Source organism: Schistocerca americana, chromosome 1, assembly GCF_021461395.2.
Source record: "Schistocerca americana isolate TAMUIC-IGC-003095 chromosome 1, iqSchAmer2.1, whole genome shotgun sequence".
NCBI classification, from domain to species: Eukaryota; Metazoa; Arthropoda; class Insecta; order Orthoptera; family Acrididae; genus Schistocerca; species Schistocerca americana.
Window position 1 is genome coordinate 276,454,868 of NC_060119.1, and position 20,963 is coordinate 276,475,830.

General features: G+C 44.8%; 1 protein-coding gene across 2 annotated transcripts in view; it reads right to left on the reverse strand.

The window, feature by feature from the left end:
- The window catches only part of LOC124622103, a 548,933-nt gene that overhangs the window by 391,900 nt on the left and 136,070 nt on the right, over nt 1-20,963 (reverse strand). The window lies entirely within an intron of this gene.

The following is a 20,963-nucleotide window of genomic DNA, read 5'->3' on the forward strand; positions in this document are numbered from 1 at the left end:
GAACGGAAGGTAAAGTTTTATGTCCAGGACAATACTGTGCACACGGGGGTCACGCGTTAGTTGGGGAAGAATGGAGCAGTGAATCGGTCTTGATCTTTTCAAAATAACCACGCGGTTACAGGCGCCATGTCACGAATAACGCGGCTCCTCCCGCCGAAGGTTCGAATCCTCCCTCGGGCATGGGTGTGTGTGGTGTTCTTAGCGTAAGTTAGTTAAATACGAAGTCTAGGGACAGATAACCTCAGCAGTTTGGTCCCTTAGGCATTCATTCACACACAAACCATTTTTATTCAAAAGTACAATCCCAAAATTTGCATTAATCGATTTAGAGAAATCGCGCAAAACCTGAAGCTGTACGTCGCTCATTGTGACTAACCGAGCATACTAATGACAAGTCACGCTGAGTTTCAAGGACCGCGACAGAGAAAGCATCATTTGCAGCGTCTGAACCGTGAGACTATGTCATCCGAGTGTAACTATAAATTAATTGCTATTTAGTGGTGTTTTTATAAGACTTACGGATAGAACAATTTATACGTTGAACTGTCGCTTAGGAATCAATCGCGGGTATTTTTGTGTAGGGTCGGTTTGAATGAGATGGTGAGGTGCAGTATTGGTGTACACATTATTGGGTAGCTGTAGTATTATATGGATTTAGTCAGCACCTTCTTGAAGTCTGTATCTGCAGCTAAGATCATATGGCTGAAGTCCAAACTACAGGTGAACGAGATGTGTAGATTGGAAGAATGAGTACTGCAAAAAGTTTTGGATCTGAATTTGAGTTGAGTCGGTTACCTTCGATCACTGGAAACATATGACGTAGCACCGTATTGACGATCCTGCAAATATTTCCAAAATGAATTTTTTATGTTAATTTTTATTGAATAATTAGGCTCAAAACTTTACATTGGTTTTCCATGGAACAGCTATTTCATTTGTAATCGTGCTGTGGCCTGACCAATTCATTCCCTGGGATACCCCATGACTTGCGGCACCAGGAAAGGCAACTGAGCAGGTAGTGTGAGGAAGGTCAGGAATAGCAAATACCTCAAGGAGACAGGAGTAACATTGGTCAATAGCCTGGAGACTGCTCACTGAGTCACTACAAATAGCGGGCCGGTGTGGCCGAGCGGTTCTAGGCGCTTCACTCTGGAACCGCGCGACCGCTACGGTCGCAGGTTCGAATCCAGCCTCGGGCATGGATGTGTCTGATGTCCTTAGGTTAGTTAGGTTGAAGTAGTTCTAAGTTATAGGGGACTGATGACCTCAGATGGTAAGTCCCATAGTGCTCAGAGCCATTTGAAACACTACAAATAAAAACGCGGTCGAGGGATACTATTTAAGAAAACATAGGAGTCTCTTATTGGCTATCTGCTCCACTGTAGGAACATTAAACATTGGAGTCCAGTCCACTCGTCTTTTATAGGATGCCTAAAGGATGTTGCTTTCTCGGAAACCTATACAACAATTCAAGCAAATCATATTAATGGTTTTTCTTTCAATAAATTAGATAGACAATAGTTAACTTTGGTTTACAAGAAAGTGTCGTAGGCGATGGGGAACATGAAAATACGAGTATTCAAAGTCCTTCGCTAATTACAATGTCGATGCAAGTTATTCACACCCGCTCATAAGTCACTGCTATCGTTGATATCAATAATATTCCAGGTCTATCTGCTAGAGTCCGTCACCGAGCGAAGTGGCGCAGTGGTTAGCACACTGGACTCGCATTCGGGAGGATGACGGTTCAATCTCATGTCCGGCCATCCTGATTTAGGTTTTCCGTGAGTTCCCCGTCCTTCCCTAATCCGATGAGACCGATGACCTCGCTGGTTGGTCTCTCCCCCAAATAACCCAACCCCAACCCTAATGTCCGTCTTCTACTGTCCGGCCGAGGCGGACAGGGGCGGCGCTTATATTCTCTGCGGGTAGAGGTTGCTCTTATGGTGGTGCGATCCGGGTCAGCGAACTAATGGCTGAGGTCATCTCACAGCCTTCCCTACTCTTGCGTTCATCTTCGCGCCGGCGGTTGTCGATACCCCGGAATAAATTATGTTCGTCACCGGCGGGAGACGTGAAAGGATTTCCCGTCCTATTCATGATTGAAGAGCCATCAGCGCGAACGACTGTAGCACTCTCATATTGCACAAGAACTGAGAGGAAAAGGGGCCGAAAGATCATGGGAGCTACGAACTTTGTCTAGATACTAACCAAGGGGGTGCTTGCAGAAACAAAAGGGCTGAAAATCCAGGGGCGTCAGGCAGAGGTCCCGGCAGTGGACGCACGAGGCGCAATTGGTAATTCCGAGGGCGGGAGAGGCGCAAAAATAATCTCGTAAGTTCGATGACTGAGAAATCAGACAGTGGCCAGTTTTATTCCACGTGGTGGGCTGGGTCCAACTATTTCCGAGGTGAAGGTGTCACTGAGCCACTAACCTCGTAACCGTAATCCCACAAAAACAAGTCCAGAGGCTTTAATCAACGACATTTCCAACAATCGTGAGTCTACAACAACATTTGTACGCTAGGTGCGCAAGTAGAGTACTGGATCAGGATAGACCATGTTGGTTGTTGTGGTTTTCAGTCCAGACATTGGTTTTATGCAGCTCTCCACGCTACTCTATCCTGTGCAAGCCTCTTCATCTCCGAATAACTACTGCAACCTACATTTTCTGAATCTGCTTAGTGTATTCATCTCTTGGTCTCCATCTACGATTTTTTCCCTCCACACTGCCCTCCAATAGTAAATTGCTGATGATACAAGCATAATTATTAATCCCGTAACAAAAGTCCGATAGAAAATGATGCAAATAAGGTCTGTGGAAAAGTTATTCATTGGTTTTCCGCGAATGGGCTTGCTCTGAACTTTGACAAAACACAGTACATCCAATTTTCTGCTGCAAAAAGTATAATTTCTTCAATAAACATAACACATCAAAAGAAGTCAGTAGCCAGGGTAGAGCATACAAAGTTTTTGGGTGTACATATAGATGAGAATCTGAACTGGAAAACTCATATTTTGGATCTCCTAAAGCGACTAGGTTCAGCAACTTTTGCAGTCATAATAATTGCTAATTTTGAGGATGTAGAAATTAGTAAGCTAACGTACTTTGCATACTTCCACTCTCTGATGTCATACGGAATAATATTCTGGGGCAACTCAACACTTAGGCAAAAGGTATTCACTGTTCAAAAGGAAGTAGTTACAATAATGTGTGGGGTTCAGTGTTGCTCATCTTGTAAGCTTCTGTTTGAAAGGTTAGGAATTCTTACAACTGCTTCACTGTACATTTACTCAGTAATGAATTTTTTCTCAACAACATGGACCAGTTTAAAATCAACAGCAACATTCATGATTACAATATGAGAAAAAAGAAAGACCTACACTATCCTTTACTTAACGTATCATTGACACAGAAAGGGGTAAAATATGCTGCTGTAAAACTTTTTGATACATTACCAGATGAAATAAAATGTCTACAGACAGCAGCAATACTTTCAAAAACAAATTGAAATCATACCTCCTTGACAACTCCTTCTATACCATGATGAATTCTTGAATATGAGTAAATAAATCTGGAGATATAATATATGCATCTTGTGTCATTTAAGGGAATGGGATAGATAATAAAAATATTTAGGTGTAACATTATAATGTAAACAAAAAACTTGTTTCCTGTGCGCATTTCTTGTGTATTTGACACGTTCTACATCATAACGGTTTTTCCGTGCTATTGATCAATGGAACACATAACTAACTAAGTAACCAACTAACTCACTAACTATCCCTTGATGCCTCAGAATGTGCCCTACCAACCGATCCCTTCTTCTTGTTAAGCTGTGCCACAAATTTCCTTCTCCCCAGTTCTATTCAGTACCTCCCAATTAGTTACGTGATCTATCAATCTAATCTTCAGCATTCTTCTGTAGCACCACATTTCGAAAGCTTCCATTCTCTTCTTGTCTGAACTGTTATTTGTCCTTGTTTCACTTCCATACATGGTTACACTCCATAAAAAAACTTTCAGAAAAGACTTCCTGACACTTAAATCTACTCTCGATGTTAACAAATTTCTCTTCTTTAGAAACGCTTTCCTTGCCATAATCAGCCAATATTTTACATCCTCTCTACTTCGACCATCATCAGTTATTCTGCTTCCCAAATAGCAAACTCAAGTACTACTCTAAGTGTCTCATTCCCTAATCTAATTCCCACAGCGTCACATGATTGAATTCGACTACATTCCGTAATCCTCGTTTTGCTTTTGTTTATGTTCATCTTATACCTTCCTTTCAAGACACTGTTCATTCCGTTCAACTGCCCTTCCAAGTCATTTCCTGTCTCTGACAGAATTACAGTGTAGATAGCAAACCTCAAAGTTGTTATTTCTTCTGCCTGTACTTTAATTCCTACTCCAAATTTTTCTTTCGTTTCCCTTACTGCTTGCTCAATATACATCGGGGATAGGCTACAACCCTGTCTCACTCCCTTTCCCAACCACTGCTTTTCATTCATGCCCCTTGACTCTTAACTGCCATCTGGTTTCTGTACAAATTGTAAATAGCCTTTCGCTCCCTGTATTTTACTCATGCCACCTTCAGAATTTAAAAGACAGTATTCCAGTCAAAATTGTCAAAAGCGTTCTCTAAGTATACAAAAGCTAGAAACGTAGGTTTGCCTTTCCTTAAGATAAGTCGTAGGGTCAGTATTGCCTCACGTGTTCCAACGTTTCTACGGAATCCAAACTGACCTTCCCTGAGGTCGGAATCTGCCAGTTTTTCCATTCACCTGTAAAGAATTCGTGTTAGTATTTTGCAGCTTGGCTTATTAAACTGATAGTTCGGTAATGTTCACATTTGTCGACACCTGCTTTGTTTCAAATGGCTCTGAGCATTATGGTATTTAACTGCTTAGGTCATCAGTCCCCTAGAGCTTAGAACTACTCAAACCTAACTAACCTAAGGACATCACACACATCCATGCCCGAGGCAGGATTTGAACCTGCGACCGTAGCAATCGCGAGGTTCCAGACTGTAGCGCCTAGAACCGCTCGGCTACTCTGGCCGGCGACACCTGCTTTCTTTGGGATTAGAGTTGTTATATTCTTCTTGAAGTCTGAGTGTATTTCGCCTGTCTCATACATCTTGCTCATCATATGGAAAGATTTGGCAGGGCTGGCTCTCCCAAGGCTATCAGTAGTTCTAATGGAATGTTGTGTACTTCCTGGACCTTGTTTCTTCTCTGGTCTGTCTGTGCTCTGTTAAAATTCTATTATCATTCTATCTGAAAGTTATTTGGTACGTAGGACGTCCGCAACTGATAGGGATGGTAACAGCAGTGGTTGGCGCGGCTGCCCAGCGGCGGAAAGTTTTCGCCAACACGCAGTGATTGGCACTCTTGCACTGACTGGCCCGACCGCATCTTATGTACTACCAAATACTGTGTCATACACCTGAAGATGAGGTTTTGATACCTCTAAACCGGTCGTCGTTTGAATAAATATTAGTACAACTGAAATGGATTCTCTAAATTAATTGCTTTTGTAATATTCAACACAGTTTAGCCAAGCAGCCACTACTGCACGTATTAAATAAATTTAATAAATACATTAAATAACCATGCATAGTTCTCAGTAGATTCATGCTACGCTTTTTCAATTTTTTAGTCTTACAGAAATTTAAACTATAAATGGCACTTTCGGAACAAGCAAGTAAAATTTAACTTTAAACACAGACATAATTTTACGATGTAAACAACATGTCAGTTGGCAACATGGCGGATACTGCGCTGTTTATGTGCAATTGAAAAAAATGTTTGTGCCGCGATTATAAACATATTAATCTGAACAGCAACAAGCAGACTAGAAAGTAAGTACAACTAACGAGTAATATATCGTAAAAATAAAACTCGCGATATATAGTAGCTAATCAAAACTTATTTTGCACAGGCCAGCTGCAGCAAACAAACTGCAGTCTATGTTTTTAACTACGAACTACGTGAAGATTGAAATACGTATTATGTCAACTGAAGTAAGTAAAAATACATTAAAAAGTGGCTGGTTGCTGTATTTTTTTAAATAACACAAAGTAACACGCCTTGTATGACTGGCCTGATCTGTATCCTGTAATCTCCTACTTCAGATACACAAACTGAATTGGCGACATTCACGTAGGAGGAATGATTAAATAACCGTCTGAGTGATGTACTTTATTTGTATTTGCCCATCTTTCGTCGAACTAAAGCTGTAATTCACGCAAAACGAGGACCAACAGCGTACCTTTTCAGCAGGTGTTAATAGTACTGTGTGTCAATCCGCACAGGTGGTTCTATTAATGCAAATGGGCAACTGGCGGTTATTGACGTCTCTGCATTCACAGGTTAAGTACGAGACGGTACCACTAACGGCCGTTTTAATGGATGGTGAGCGCCTGAGCTTCACAGTGATCGTTCCGTAAGGCTGTTCCCGTAAGGCTAGTGTTATGAAACATGCAGCGCGCGTCCACGCTTAACGACGGAGCTATAGGAGGTCAGCTTTCCCCGCCTCCAACTACGGCTATGGTATGGGGCTCTGAATAGTGAATAGCCGTTCTGAGGAAGCAGACTTGCGTCACACAGACCTTCGATTCACTTTCGAACCACTCATAATTTAATGAGAGCGGATCCAGGCCACAGCAATATCGATTGCTGTTTCCTACACCATAATAACGGCGAGCCGAAAATACGCGGCGAGGCACGTACAATGTCAGAAGAAAGTGCAAAAAGCTTAAAAATTTCACAAAGAGAGAACCAAACGACGAGGAAGATTTGAATGCTGAATGCTTTCACAGCACGGCACACATGTCTATTTCCCCCAGTGCAATACACGGAGCTGCATATACGGAGTAACAGTGAACAGTAAAAACTTATTTCGAATAAAAGTTGGTGTCCCCTGCGACTTACGCGTTTTAAAAGGGTTATGAATGTCCGCGACTAACTCAAGTTTTCAACATATTCTTAGCTGAGGGTGGTGGAACGGAGGAGGGTAGCGGTATTTAATATTATTTATCACTTGATGATACTTAACAACAAATTAAAATTGTGTGGCAGATCGGAACCCTGCCTTTCGAGAGTTCTTGCCGAGTCAAGGATGGCAGATTCACTTCCGCCAGTGAAATGGAAATGAGCTTACGGCATTGTGGGCCGGAAGTCCCCCATTCATGGAAGTTTGGCCGCCGAGGGCAAGTACTTATTGCATTCGACGCCACATTGGGCGACTTGCGCGTCAGAGATGAGAAAAAGATTGAATAATCAACGAAAGGATAGCGTTCTACGAGTCGGGGCGTGGAATGTCAGAAGCTTGAACGTGGTAGGGAAACTACAAAACCTGAAAAGGGAAATGAAAAGGCTCAATCTAGATACAGTAGGGGTCAGTGAAGTGGAAAAAAGACTAGTATTCCTGGTCAGATGAGTATAGGGTAATATCAACAACAGCAGAAAACGGTACAACGGAAGTAGGATTCGTTATGGATAGAAAGGCAGGGCAGAGAGTTTGTTACTATGAGCAGTTCAGTGATAGGGTTTGTTCTTATCAGAATCGACAGCAAACCAACACAGACAACGATAGTTCAGGTATTGATGCCGACGTCGCAAGCTGAAGATGAAGATACAGAGGATATTGAAAGTGTAATACAGTATGTAAAGGGATATGAAAATCTAAAAGTCGTGGGAGAGTGGACTGCAGTTGTAAGTGAAGGAGTACAAGAAAATGTTACAGGAGAATATGGGCTTGGGACAAGGACTGACAGAGGAGAAAGACTAATTTAGTTCTGTAACAAGTTTCAGCTAGTAATCGCGAATAGCCTGTTCAAGAATCACAAGAGGAGGAGATATACTTGGAAAAAGCCAAGTGATACGGGAAGATTTCAGTTAGATTACATCATAGTGAGAGATTCCGAAATCAGACACTGGATTTCACGGCGTACCCAGGAGCAGATATAGACTCAGATCACAATATAGTAGTGATGAAGAGTAGGCTGAAGTTTAACACATCAGTCAGGAAGAATCAATATCCAGAGAAGTGGGATACGGAAGTACTAAGGAATGACGAGATACGCTTGACGTTCTCTAAGGCTATAGATACAGCAATAAGGAATAGCTAAGTAGGCAGAACTGTTCTCAGCGGGACTCATCAGCAGAAGCAGCATTTCCTGAAGATGGCGAACAGTTGGATCGCCGAAATATCGAGTCAAGTTGATTTTAGGATCCGGCAGCAAACCCGAAAAGACTTTCAAGACTTATTACGCCGGGAAAGCCTACGTAGTCACATGTGACCTTCATGATTATAAAAATGTATACTTTATATGTATTACCCAATCTTTTTCGAGTTTAAACGCCTTTTTAAAGCAGATGTGTGTTTTTTTAAATGCCTAGGTGTCACTACTGTCGAACACAAAACACACATATGTCCATCCCACGACAGAAACTGTTGTGGCACAACTAAAGCCAACAAAGAGATATCTTTCAGATTCTAAACCTCTAGAAAAATGTTTACTTGGCAAAACACAGGGCCCAAATGAAAGTTTCAATAGTCGCATTTGGAAGCGCTTGCCATAAACTGTTTTTTTGGCATGTCGCCGTTTCAGATTGGTGTGTTGGATCCCGTGAAAAGTTTTAACAACAGAGTAACAAGAATATTAAAAACCATGAGCAGATTAGGCATCAAAATTGGGGGACAATATGGAAACGTGTCGCTGAAGCTAAAAAAGCTGCTGAAAGCGTGACAAAAGAGGCCAGAATCACATACAAAAAAAACTAAGGAAGATGAAAAGGACACTCAGAATAAACAATATTATGGAGAAGGAAGGTTTTGAGATATTATTATTGAGGAGAAAATGAAACGCACATCTTTAGTTTCAATTTCCAATAATCAACTTTTTGGCATACTTACGTACCATTATCTCACTCAGTATTAAAGCTACGAAAACAAAATTTTGCATAAATATTAATAGTTTTGCTTGTCTACACTGTGGACCAAGTCATTCAACAATGAATTACAAATTTTAAGCTGAAGCGTATAGTACTTTCTTAATTGATGAGGAGAAAAAATTGACTTCTAAAATACTCTTTTTTATACACAAAACACAAAATTGGCCATTATTCTTACTTTATTCTTTCAATAAGTTAATAATAACCGTAAAAATAAAATGTTTTGATCTTTTATTTTGGATAGTCTGGCCACACATGTACTTAAAATAAAAAATTACACATAATTAAGTGTGTGAGATAAAAATAAATTTTCACTCAGTTACGAATTTCACAATATCAAATCTTTGTCACGTAGACGTCATAATATACTAGTTATTAGGTTAACGTTTCGTTTAGGTATCTATTAAATTTTGTTGTGTTGTGGAACAGTAGCAAAAAGTACAGATCATGACATCCACGTCGCCTTAAGAAGGAACGGTAATCTTAAAACATCACGTTTACACGTCAGTATCTCGGTTAACGGAAACGTTGTCGAATAATAAACTTTCCTCTGCGAAGAACAAACGTTGCATAAATCTCGGCTACAGCACGCTCTTTAAGAGCAGAAATGCAGCTGGAGATTAGAACTGGGGAATCAGTACAAGCGCCTTATTAATGTGCCTTCTCAGCGAAAGGAGTAGATACGGCGGAGCCCAGTTGCTGTCGGTGTGGTTGTCTATGCTCGTCACGCGCCGCGCTGACATCAGCCTCCTGGCAGAGAATAGCCCGTACCGCCGCCACCACTTCGTTTCGCAGTGCAGACGCCGGATCCTTAGATTACCTGGTGAGCGGTGAAGCAGCGCTCGAAATTAACTTCGTATTCTTGCTTTCTACACTAACATATTAAAAGCCACTTGCATAGTTAACTGATGTGATTTTATCGCAATTTCTTCAGGTTACCTTGCATTTGCATTGAATATGGTGGTGTCATTTTCGAGCAAGTGTTGTAAAGTAAAATGGATAATTGAAACACAGATTTTGAAATCCTTTATAATACACCATGACTGTTTGATTTCTCCATACTTAAAAACACAACAAATGACCAATCTTCTAAAAACAAGAACGACATTTTCCTGTGTTCTTCAACCTCTTTCCATAGAGAGTTGTATCATTCTTTGCCAGTAGTCCTTTCGCGTACTTTATCCCCATACCCGTGAAATTTTGTTTCTCTGTACTACATTTTACCGTTAGAAATTTCCAAAGTTACTATTTTTTGCAGTTTATCACAGTAGAAAAAAATTTTAAAACGTCAGGTATATCTTCCACAGTCGTAGGAGGGAAAATGTCCATGTGAAAAGGAAAATTCATCCCATCTCGAAGCCTAACACTTTTTTCTTCAGACATTTTGTAATATATTTCTCTCGTAAAACAGTTTAATCTTAATTTCTCCAGCCCCACTGAGGCCTTACACGAAGGTCTTCGCGTGTCTCCCGAAGCGCCTTTTGTCACCTCTGCATATATTTTGTTTTCTTTTGATTTAGGACGCAAAAAACAACTGGGGTCATACGCGACCAAGTCAGAGCTATAGAACACGAAGACAGAGAGGAGTTAAAAAACAACTTTACGTCACTCCCAACTGACGTAAGAGAAGACAGCTAAAAACAGGCACGTGGAGGAAGGGCCAAAAAAGACACCATACAGAAACGGAGGTCCAAAACTAAAAATTAAATGGCCTTCGCCATACTGCTTTGGAGGATAAAAAGTAAAACGCGGTCTAGAGCACGCGCGTCATTTGCTAAAACGGCCGATAACTCAGACGGCAAACCCAAGCGGGAAGGTAAACCGTTAAAAAAAAAAAAGGCATTCCTTCAGGGAGTAGCTGACAGTTAAAACTTGTACGCAATGGGTACAAAGTGGTGGGGTAGCGGCACTTCTCAAATGACGATGGCGAAAATGGCAGTGCCTAGTTAAAATAACCTCCTCCAGCCGGGAGGCAACAGAGAGATCATCGGAAGGAAGATACGATCTAGCGGGCTGAGGTACGAAGACAGCAGCCTTGGCAGCAGCGTCACAGCCTTGTTTCCTGGCAGACCGACATGACCAGGAACCCACATAAACATCACAGTGGATCCATCAAGAGTGAGCAAGTGACAGTTCTGCTGGACCCGCTGCACTAAGGGATGAGAGTTGTACAGCGCACATAGACTTTGAAGGGCGCTAAATGAATATGAGCAGAGGACACAATTGAAAAGGCTGTGTCGCCGGATGTACTCCAAGCCCTGATACAGCGCAAAGAGCTCGGCTGTAAATACTGAGTTGTGTGCCGGACGGCGATATTGAGAGACAAGGGCGCCAGTGACGAAGGCACACCCGACAGCCATCAGTGTATACGAAGGTACTGTAGCGAAGTTCCATGCGAAGGTCGTGAAACTGGAGGCGATAGAGCGCGGCTGGAGTAGTGTCCTTAGGAAGCGAATGAAGGCCAAGGTTAACATGGGCCGCTTCACGAAGCCAAGTTGGGAAGGCTACACACCCACCGGGAAAGTTACAGGTAGTGAGAAGTTAAGCCGCCGTTATAAGTGTCGAAAGCTGACTCCAGGAGGTAACAGAGATGAGGGACGCGCCCCATACTGGCGATCAAAGAAATCATCGAAGAAGGAGACGTAAAATGGTTGCCCACCCATGGCAGACAAAAGGCATGCATACCAGCTGGGGAGAAAGTGACGGCGGTAGTTCAGAAGCTTCAGCATACAGACTATCAACTGCGCTAGCGTAAAATGCACTAATGGCCAAATGAATGCCACGATGGTGGATAGTGTTGAGACGGCGTTAAGAGGAATGGACATGCAGACGCAGAAACAAAGCACCCATAGTCGAGTTTCGAAGGACAAGGGACCAGTACAAACAGAGGAGGGTGGTTCCATCGGCACCCCAGGATGTACCATTAGGACACGTAGTAAGACGCTGACGAACCGTGTATAGCGGGCTGCCATGTAAGACACATGGGAGAACCAAGAGATTTTCCTATCGAGCATGAGCCCCAGGAATTTCGTAGTTTCAACGGACGGAAGGGCAACGAGCAAAGATATAAAGATGGTGGGAGAAACCATTTGCGCCGCCAGAAATTCATACAAACGGTTTTGTCAATAGAGAAATTAAAGCCATTGTCGATACTCTAGTAGTGAAGACGATCAAGATATCGCTGAAAACCGCTCAGTGAGACGGGCCCGCGGAGAACTGCAATAGATGCCAAAATCGTCAACAAAATAGGAGCCGGAGGTGCCCGGCGGGAAAGAGGCCGTTATAGGGTTAATGGCGATAGCAAAGAGAACGACGCTCAGGACAGAACCCTGAGGCACACCGTTTTCCTGGATAAAGGTGTCCGACAAGGCAGAACCCACACTTATCTTGAAACCTGATCTTTTAAAAATTCCTGAAGGAAACAGAGCAGGCTGCCATGGAAGCTCCATGTGTGAAGAGTACGGATGATACCAGTTCTCCAGCACGTGTCTTACGCCTTCTCCCAATGAAAAACATGGCAACAGTCTGGGATTTCCGTAGAAAACCATTCATTACGTGGGTGGACAAAGTAACGAGATGGCCAACTTCAGAACGACGTGCTCGAAATCCACACTGTACATTCGTCACTATATTGTGAGACTCGAGCCACCATACGAGCCGCACATGAGTCATACGTTCGTCACCTTGCGACCGCAGCTGGTGAGAGAGATGGCGCGGTAGTTAGGAGGAAGGTTATTACCCTTACCGGCATTAGGTATAAGTTTGACGGTGGCTTCAAGCCAACATCCGGTAAATGTGCCCTCTATCCAGATGCGGTTGTACGTGTTAAGCAGAAAGCGCTTGCCCACAAGCGAAAGGTGCTGCAACATCTGAATGTGGACGACGTCTGCCCTGGGGTGGAGGATCGGGATGAACTGAGAGCATGATCTAGCTCCCTCATAGTGAAGGCAGCATTGTAGCACTCCCGATTCTGAGAAGAGAAGGGTATCGCCCGAGCCTCCTCTGCTCATTTACGATGGAGGAAGGCAAGGTGATTGTGCGAAGAGCTCGAAATGTCCGCAAAATGGCGGCCCAAGTTGTTGGAGACAGCAGTAAGGCCCACGATGACATTGTCTGCTGTCAAGCCGGAAGCTGGCGAATGGATCTTGGCCCCAGAGAGCCGTCGGAAGTTGGCCCAAACGACAGAGGTAGGGGTGGAACTGCTAAAAGTACTAGTGAATGAAATCCAGCTTATTTTCTGTTATCCAGAAGAACACGACGGCACTTTGCACTCATCTGTTTATAATGAATGCAGTTTGCCATCGTAGGATGACGGTAACAAACGCGGAGAGCACGTCTACGTGCGCGAATTGCGTCGCGTCGCGCCTCAGTCCACCAAGGGACTGGGACACAGCGTGGTAAAGAGTAAGTGAGGGGAATGGAACGTTCCGCAGCAGTAAGGATAATGTTTGTGAGATATTCAACCTGGTCATCACAACTGGGGAAACCTTGTGCTTCGACGGTCACCAGGGAGGAGTAAAGCCGCCAGTCAGCCTTAATAAGCCGCCATTTGAACGTGCACGCAGGTGGGGTACGAGTCAGCAAAAGGACAGCACATGTGAAATGGTCGCTCGAGTAGGCGTCAGAAAGAACAGACCACTCAAGACTATGGATAAACTGGGGAGTGCAGGAGGAGAGGTCCAAATGGGAATAGGCGTGCGAGGTGTCGGAAAGGAAAGTGGGTGCTCCTGTGTTAAGGCTGAAGAGGTTGAGTTGATTACGATGGTCAGCCTAGAGGGCTCCCGTCTGACAGGTTCTGGGAGAACCCCAAAAAGAATGACGTGCATTAAAGTCACCGAGTAGCAGAAATGGGGGAGGTAGCTGCCCTATAAGCTGAACGACGTCTACCCTGGTGATGTCGAATGACGGAGGAGGAGGAGGAGGAGGAGGAGATTAGTGTTTAACGTCCCGTCGACAACGAGGTCATTAGAGACGGAGCACAAGCTCGGGTGAGGGAAGGATGGGGAAGGAAATCGGCCGTGCCCTTTTAAAGGAACCATCCCGGCATTTGCCTGAAGCGATTTAGGGAAATCACGGAAAACCTAAATCAGGATGGCCGGAGACGGGATTGAACCGTCGTCCTCCCGAATGCGAATCCAGTGTGCTAACCACTGCGCCACCTCGCTCGGTGAATGACGGAGGGACATAAATGGTACAGAGGGGAAAAGTCAAGTGGGGAAGGAAAAGGCGAACTGCAACAGCTTGAAGATGGGTAATCAGGGAGATGAGTTGACTTTGAATGTCATCCCGTATGAGCAGCATGACGCTCCCATGAGATGGGATGACGACTTCAGAGAGAAAATAAAAACGAACCGGGAAGAAATGTGAAAGCTGAAAGTGCTCGTGATGGCGCATTTTGGTTTCCTGAAGGCAGAATACAAGGGGACGTTGCGATGCTAAAAGCAGCCGTAAATCCTCTTTGAGGGACCGAAAGCCGCAAACATTCCATTGGAGGAGAGTTATGAAGAGGAATCGATGTAGGGGTGTCACCTCGGCGGCTGCCGAGTGACAGCATGTGAAGAGTCGCTACTACAAGGCACAGAAGGATCCTGCTCCATGGCGTCCACAGAAGCATCGGTTGCTTGTGCGGTCAGTCTGTTGAGTACAACGCTGAAAACGGTTGGTTGTGCGCACCGGCGTCACGGAGGCTGGCCAGGTTAAGGTATCACAGACAATGCAGAACACTCCCAATAACACCACCGACATGTTCCCAAAGGGAGGGGAAAAAGAACCGCAGGAGGATAGACATGCAGCACGGAATGGAAAAAATGCTGCAAAGGCTGGGGCCCAGTGGTAGCCAAGCACGAAACCCTCAAAGGTTGGCGAGCCCCTTGGGGAGTTGCATATGTTTCAACATTGCAGATGTCTATCAAATTTCATTTGAATTCCTACTTTCTTTACTCTCTCAGTCTTTGTATTTCTTTCTTTATACAACTTTGTTATTATTATAAATTAATTAAGCAGTAAATACCGTTAGTGCAGGATGTTTTACAGGTGTGAAATCATTCGATTTCTCGGTATCAACATCTAGGGGAGAATGATGCGGCATCGGCCGGCGTGCGGTACCGGTCACCACTGTCGTTTCTCTGTAGAAATGTACGGTAAGCAGAAGCAAGCTGGTTTATTTACGTGGACCGGACTCGCGTATCTTCATCTCTGTGTTTCGTCTGTCGTGAGAGCTCGAGAGCAAATGATATTTTGAGGACTCTGGAACCTGATTTTAAATAATCGATTAATTTCGTTTCTATATTTAGGTTATCTGTATTATGTAAGGGCCAGTGACCCTGCCGATCACTGAAGTTAAGCACTGTCGAACTGCGCCAGCACTTGGATGGGTGACCGTCCGGTCTGCCGAGCGGTGTTGGCAAGCCTGTGCGCTCAGCCTATGTAAGGCAAATTGAGGAGCTAATTGATTGAGAAGTGGTGGCTCCGGTCTCGGAAACTGACATACGGTCGGGAGAGCGGTATGCTGACCACATGCCCCTCTATATCCGCATCCAGTGACGCCTGTAGGCTGAGGATGACATGACGGCCGGTCATTACCGTTGGGCCTTAATGGCCTGTTCAGACGGAGTTTAGTTAGTTTCGTAATGTTATGTAAGGAATGACATCTAACAAACTTTTCATTAAAATTTCTATAAAAGAACGTACAATATGAGTAGACCTTACTGCATGTTTGTCGTTCAGTACCCGCCACCGACTGCCTTCAGTATCGATCGGAAGTAATATCGAGTTTTAAATTAGATTTTCTTCTTCTTAATTATTTTCAGATCAAAAAAGCGGAAAAGAGAAGAAAGTAAGAGAAAAATGGACTGATGACCGCATCAAAATGGCTGTGAGCAAGCTTATGTCTAACAAAATGACCGCGAGGGAGGCAGCTGAAGCCTTTTCAATAGTTAGTAAAGAACAATCGCCCACGATGACAATAAAAGCAGGACAGATGAAGTCTCAAAGAGAGCTGAGAAAACTGAAGTTAACTCGCGTGTTCCAAAATAAAAAAACAAAATGGTTCAAATGGCTCTGAGTACTATGGGACTTATCATCTGAGGTCATCACTCCCCTAGAACTTAGAACTACTTAAACCTAACTAACCTAAGGACATCACACACATCCATGCTCGAGGCAAGATTCGAACCTGCGACCGTAGCGGTCGCGCGCTTCCAGACTGTAGCGCCTAGAACCGCTCGGCCACTCCGGCCGGCAATGAAATAGCAGGCACAGGGTTGCCACGAAGAGACAAATACAAATCAGCGAAGAAAATTGGAATTTACTGGGTCAACAGAAGTGACAAAGTGAAAATGTGTTTGGAGTCATCTGAAGAAAAATGGGTACTGTGTAACACGTGCAGAGCCTGGGCATATGTTGGGTATGTGGATGGAAATAATATTTTTTTTTTTTATTTTCGATCGCTGTAAAATAGTGAGCTGAACAATGGTGAAATGAGCTGACATAGTAACAATCCGTTTTCATGCTTTTGTGTTCTACTACTATTGAATGAATATCAGTGCAGTGTATCATTAACAACCGGTATTATCCCAAAGAAGACTATGGCCGGCACTGCAAGACACTTTCTACAAATCTTATAATTGTGGTTCTTTCACTTTCGATGAAATTACGTACTATAAAAATCGTTTCATGTGCTTTTCACAGAACATGTCTTGAGGTAAGAGAATAGTATAGTAATATTCCGATTAGCAACCATAGTTACACAGTTATGTCAAAGAACCTAAGCCGGCCCATACTGCACGGCGCTCTCCTATACTCCACAAATCACTAAAGAGCATGGCAGTTGGTACTTCCCACTGTACCAGTTATTAGGGGTTCTTTCTGTTCTACTCACGTATGGAGCGTGGGAAGACTCATCGTTTAAATGTCACTGTCCGCGCTGTAATTAGTATTATCTTGTCTTCACGATGCCCACTGTGTAATATATAGGATCTTGTAATATACACTCCTGGAAATTGAAATAAGAACACCGTGAATTCATTGTCCCAGGAAGGGGAAACTTTATTGACACATTCTTGGGGTCAGATACATGTCAGATACATCACATGATCACACTGACAGAATCACAGGCACATAGACACAGGCAACAGAGCATGCACAATGTCGGCACTAGTACAGTGTATATCCACCTTTCGCAGCAATGCAGGCTGCTATTCTCCCATGGAGACGATCGTAGAGATGCTGGATGTAGTCCTGTGGAACGGCTTGCCATGCCATTTCCACCTGGCGCCTCAGTTGGACCAGCGTTCGTGCTGGACGTGCAGACCGCGTGAGACGACGCTTCATCCAGTCCCAAACATGCTCAATGGGGGACAGATCCGGAGATCTTGCTGGCCAGGGTAGTTGACTTACACCTTCTAGAGCATGTTGGGTGGCACGGGATACATGCGGACGTGCATTGTCCTGTTGGAACAGCAAGTTCCCTTGCCGGTCTAGGAGTGGTAGAACGATGGGTTCGATGACGGTTTGGATGTACCGTGCACTATTCAGTGCCCCTTCGACGATCACCAGTGGTGTACGGCCAGTGTAGGAGATCGCTCCCCACACCATGATGCCGGGTGTTGGCCCTGTGTGCCTCGGTCGTATGCAGTCCTGATTGTGGCGCTCACCTGCACGGCGCCAAACACGCATACGACCATCATTGGCACCAAGGCAGAAGCGACTCTCATCGCTGAAGACGACACGTCTCCATTCGTCCCTCCATTCACGCCTGTCGCGACACCACTGGAGGCGGGCTGCACGATGTTGGGGCGTGAGCGGAAGACGGCCTAACGGTGTGCGGGACCGTAGCCCAGCTTCATGGAGACGGTTGCGAATGGTCCTCGCCGATACCCCAGGAGCAATAGTGTCCCTAATTTGCTGGGAAGTGGCGGTGCGGTCCCCTACGGCACTGCGTACGATCCTACGGTCTTGGCGTGCATCCGTGCGTCGCTGCGGTCCGGTCCCAGGTCGACGGGCACGTGCACCTTCCGCCGACCACTGGCGACAACATCGATGTACTGTGGAGACCTCACGCCCCACGTGTTGAGCAATTCGGCGGTACGTCCACCCGGCCTCCCGCATGCCCACTATACGCCCTCGCTCAAAGTCCGTCAACTGCACATACGGTTCACGTCCACGCTGTCGCGGCATGCTACCAGTGTTAAAGACTGCGATGGAGCTCCGTATGCCACGGCAAACTGGCTGACACTGACGGCGGCGGTGCACAAACGGCCAACACCGCGGTTCCTGGTGTGTCCGCTGTGCCGTGCGTGTGATCATTGCTTGTACAGCCCTCTCGCAGTGTCCGGAGCAAGTATGGTGGGTCTGACACACCGGTGTCAATGTGTTCTTTTTTCCATTTCCAGGAGTGTATTCCTAGATCCGTCGTTGAATACTGCTTCTTGAAATTAGTTACGTCCTGTTTCGTTGGATAGTTTACGTCCATTCTCAAGGGATGATGTAAGGGAGGCCTTGAGGGCTGTAATTTGATCAGGCTGGATAAAAGTACAATTATATAAACGTACAAATAAACAAGTAATATCTTAATTTACTGTCGCATACATTGTTCCTTTTCCTGATCATTACATTTCCGATGCCACTGAGAATAACACGGTTAACGAGTGTTGATTTAGTGAAATACATCGAATAACATGATAAATTCCGCGCGGTAAAGGTTTAAGCGGTGGAAACTGTTCTGCCCAACCACTGTGTTCAGCATTATCGTGCAAATCTGTGACACGTTTAGAGTAGCAGTCCAGTTGCTGTGGCAGGGTCGCTCTATTACTGCAGATAGTGCTTTTTTCCGTGGAACGCTTGGTACACGTTATTAGCAATGTAACTGTTGCTTCTTTCTGTGGAACGCTTGGTACACGAAGTGTAACTGTATTTTCAGCGTTGAACAGGTGCGCCGTGGAGGCTGCTCCTACAATATAGTACTAGGAGCAGCTGTTCAGAGTTGCAGGAAGTGGCATTGAAAGAGGCGATGTGGCGGACACAGGTGCTGCTAGCCGTCCGTCCCTAATTTAAAGCGCCGGCCTGCAGCCGCACCAGAGCGTGTACATTTCCTGAGTGTGTGTGTGTGTGTGTGTGTGTGTGTGTGTGTATATGTATTTCTACCTGCTGCGCTACAAGAGCTCTCGCGCGAGAGTGGGGCTGTCATCCACAGTTTCCCAGACTCCAAATAAAAATAAAAGGTGGGTACGCACCCTCACAAAAGACCAGGTAAGCTTTTTATTTTAAGGCAGTAATTACTTGGACTCTTCATTCACGGCCGTGAAACGTAAGGGTGACGGAGGGGGGGGGGGGGGCGGGGACACATTGTGTCCATCTTTCTACAGACGGTTGCGGAACCCAGGCTGCTCAGTACAAAATGTACTAAATTTCCAAATGTTATTTTATTGAATAGCCAGTTTCGACGATATATTGGGCCATTTTCAGGTCCCCTGACTGCCGTGTACGAAGATTCCCACCTCTGCTCCAGTCAAAATAGGAGACAGCATTCAATGACTCGAACCGGTAGATCTTTGACACAGCGCTCCATTCCATCATCACTTGCCGATCTTCCAGTTTTTTTCCCGGATACACTGCACATTACAACGTTGTGTTTACGTTACGACATGAGTGGAGAGTTTCAAAACGCGACGGCTGTCGAAGTTCAATCATTGGTCATTAAAATCAGCTATCGACAGAGCACGTCGCATTCCTCATACTCACAATGGCCGCTCCACGTCACGTGTTAAATAACAGCACTTGTGATGTAACAAGTCGTGTTTGTGTGTCGCCTACGACAGAGGGGCAGATTGCTGCCGATGTGGCAACGCTGTGGCCCAAGTGAGACGTTAACGAACAGGTAATTTTAATAAGACTATATATATTGCAGGGAACATGCACTAAATCGTCAGGTAAGCAGGACCCACGTAGAAACAACTGAAATCATGTGAACTGAGCATGTTAACTGCAGCACCTATTTCGTGGGAGCAGTGAGCACCAGCATTTGGTACAATTAGCGACGAATTCCTGAAACGGCACAGTTATGAGCAAAATGAAAGCAGTGCTCGAACACACTCGCTCCCAGACTATTAGCGGACGAGAACTTCCAGGAAGTGCAAATTATTCGACTTCTGTGAACTCTGACATATGCGCCCAAGTTCCATGCACTGAGAACCGCTTCGGAGAATGCGGGCATTCTCAAAGCGCTGTATGTGCTGCCCTATGAAGTCCAGGCAATGCGAGATTAGTTCAGCATCTGTCGTCCCTACGAGCAGTTTTTCGAAAAATTAGGGACCGTTCTCATCAGACTGGTCCACACGATGTTTGTGGGACTGTTTCTTTATGGTACAATACCAGGAGTCTTTATTTCATTTCGTCGTAGGTTAGTAATTTCAAAATTCTTCTATCCGATATTTTACTCATGGTGGAATTTCACTATGTTTGACTTACAAATGATCTCAATTTTTTCCGTGAACTGCGGTCATCACACACATTTCGAACCTAATAGAAGAAGCCACGACAACAGTCATGATTGTGTAGAACCAGTGGGCAGAGTAGTGTCGTAAGCGGCGGCTGAAGCACGCACGGAATGACCGACATCTTGTACACATGCCCGAACGAACTGTGTAAGCTTGGTTTGACGCTGGGCTTCTGCAACTGGAGTGGACCAATCGGTGTCAACGTTCCAACGCAGTCGGCTGCAAGATGGACTGATGGATATACACAATTTTATCTGGTTTTGTTGTCTTGAAACAGCAACACATCTCATATTGTCGCATGCATTAGACTTTCGTCACTCTTGTGCTATCACTTGTGAAAATGAGGACTCAACAGCGACGTTATCAGCATCCTTACTCAACGAATTTGATACTAAAGTGTTGGGCGATCACAAATTAGCAGCTTGCAATACCGAGCGGCAAAGAGAGCGAACAACTAGTGAAATGATTTAGAGCGCTATCGGATACAGCATTCGTGTTACAGTC